The sequence below is a fragment of the Populus nigra genome, chromosome 2 (genome assembly GCF_951802175.1).
Source record: "Populus nigra chromosome 2, ddPopNigr1.1, whole genome shotgun sequence".
Classification (NCBI taxonomy): Eukaryota; Viridiplantae; Streptophyta; class Magnoliopsida; order Malpighiales; family Salicaceae; genus Populus; species Populus nigra.
Window position 1 is genome coordinate 12821859 of NC_084853.1, and position 2500 is coordinate 12824358.

The following is a 2500-nucleotide window of genomic DNA, read 5'->3' on the forward strand; positions in this document are numbered from 1 at the left end:
CCTGCCGCGGCCAGCGACGTCGGGCTGGCCCCTGCAGCGCCTAGCCTCTCCCCCGCAGGGGGCAGGCCAGAACGCGGGGGGCCAGGGCCCGAAGGCAGCCCCCCCGCGGGCGAGAGAGCAAGCCAGCAGGGGCTGTCCGCGCGTCGCGCGGCGCGGCATGGCTGCGGGGGCCGCGCGCGCGCGCCCAAGCGCCCAAGGGCCCCCAAGGGCCCCAGGCCCTCAGGCCCCAGCGCCCCAGCGCCCAGCGCGGGCGGGCGCGCGCGCGCGTGTGGTCTTTGAGGGGCGCCGGCCTGGTGGCTCCCTAAAGAGCAATAAGTGTCATTGCAGCTCTGGCAGGGGGAGACACTACTAGGTCCCAGCTGTCACCCCCCCTCTAAAAAATTCATTTCTTGGTATTTTGAGCTGAAATTTTGCAGAGAGGTTGGCAAAAATCCAATCCACCTTCATTAATTTTCCCAGAATTTTTCGAGGTCGGGAAGTATTTGTTTTAATTTTCCTACCATTAGAAATCGAGTAAATCCGCAAAACTAGGAACCGGCCCGGAATGACCCCAAATTCAGTGGGCAGCCTCATAAAAATATGGCTGATTTTACTGGATTGGTTTCATGTGGAAAGCACGACGTTTTCTTGTAGGAATGCGGGAACCCCGGCAGCTCGCCTGCCGCGGCCAGCGACGTCGGGGACGCTGGCCTGCGCTGTCGAGCCCGCGAGGGCTGTCTCCGCGGCAGGCCCCCCCTGAACGGGGCACGACAGGCCACCGCGCTGGCTCGTCCAGCGTCGACAGTCCCTCGTCCAGGTTTCAGATCGCGCCAAGTCGAACCCATGACCTGCTCAAGCCATCGTGCGCTGCCGAATTCGCATCTGCGTGTAGGCTGCCATTCCACGCGGCAGCCCCTGTTTTCGTCAGCGTGCCCCCCTGACGAATTTTCCTGCCTGGCCCAGTCCAGCGTCCAGCCCCTGTTCGTCGAAAAATCTGCGCTGCTGATTTTCCACGACGAGCCTACTTTCGTCAGCGTGCCCCCCTGACGAATTTTCCTGCCTGGCCCGGCCAGTCCAGCCCCTGTTCGTCGAAAAATCTGCGCTGCCGATTTTCCACGCGGCAGCCCCTGTTTTCGTCAGCGTGCCCCCCTGACGAATTTTCCTGCCTGGCCCGGCCAGTCCAGCCCCTGTTCGTCGAAAAATCTGCGCTGCCGATTTTCCACGCGGCAGCCCCTCTTTTCGTCAGCGTGCCCCCCTGACGAATTTTCCTGCCTGGCCCGGCCGGTCCAGCATCCAGCCCCTGTTCGTCGAAAAATCTGCGCTGCCGATTTTCCACGCGGCAGCCCCTCTTTTCGTCAGCGTGCCCCCCTGACGAATTTTCCTGCCTGGCCCGGCCGGTCCAGCATCCAGCCCCTGTTCGTCGAAAAATCTGCGCTGCCGATTTTCCACGCGGCAGCCCCTGTTTTCCTCAGCGTGCCCCCCTGACGAATGTTCGTCGAAAAATCTGCGCTGCCGATTTTCCACGCGGCAGCCCCTGTTTTCCTCAGCGTGCCCCCCTGACGAATGTTCGTCGAAAAATCTGCGCTGCCGATTTTCCACGCGGCAGCCCCTCTTTTCGTCAGCGTGCCCCCCTGACGAATTTTCCTGCCTGGCCCGGCCGGTCCAGCATCCAGCCCCTGTTCGTCGAAAAATCTGCGCTGCCGATTTTCCACGCGGCAGCCCCTCTTTTCGTCAGCGTGCCCCCCTGACGAATGTTCGTCGAAAAATCTGCGCTGCCGATTTTCCACGCGGCAGCCCCTCTTTTCGTCAGCGTGCCCCCCTGACGAATTTTCCTGCCTGGCCCGGCCGGTCCAGCATCCAGCCCCTGTTCGTCGAAAAATCTGCGCTGCCGATTTTCACCGACGAGCCTACTTTCGTCAGCGTGTCCCCTTGACGAATTTCCCTGCCTGGCCTGGACAGTCCATCTTCCAGCCCATGTTCATCGAAAAATCTGCGCTGCCGATTTCCCCGACGAACCTGCAGCTGCACAAATCTGCGCTGCCGATTTCCCCCCCTGTCGGCATGGCTGCCGCTGCCCCGATGTCCAGACCAACAGTCTTTTTTGTCGACTTTGCCGATTTTGTCCGCGCTGCCGATTCCAACACTACCCCCTGCATCCAAACCAGCATTGTTTCGTCAGCTCTTCCCCTGACGATTTTAGCCCTGTAACAAACAGTAGGCCTCCAATCCCGCCAACGGGAGCCAAGTTGATAGGGAAGAGAATTGAATGACGCGCCTGGTCCTCGCACCCCGCCACCCGAGGGGCCTTTTTCCCGGCAGCCTCTGAAAAACTCTAGCTTTCACGGTCCTCGCCGCCCCTCACCACCATGGCAGGCCTCTAATCCCACCCATCAGCAGTTGTAGCCGATAGGGCAGTGATTTGAATGACGCGTCGCGGGCCGCCGGGTCATCTCACCCGGCCATTAATTGGAGCGTTTTTGGCTGGCCGAGGATGGGGGGATGGATCTCTTCTTCCGAAAAA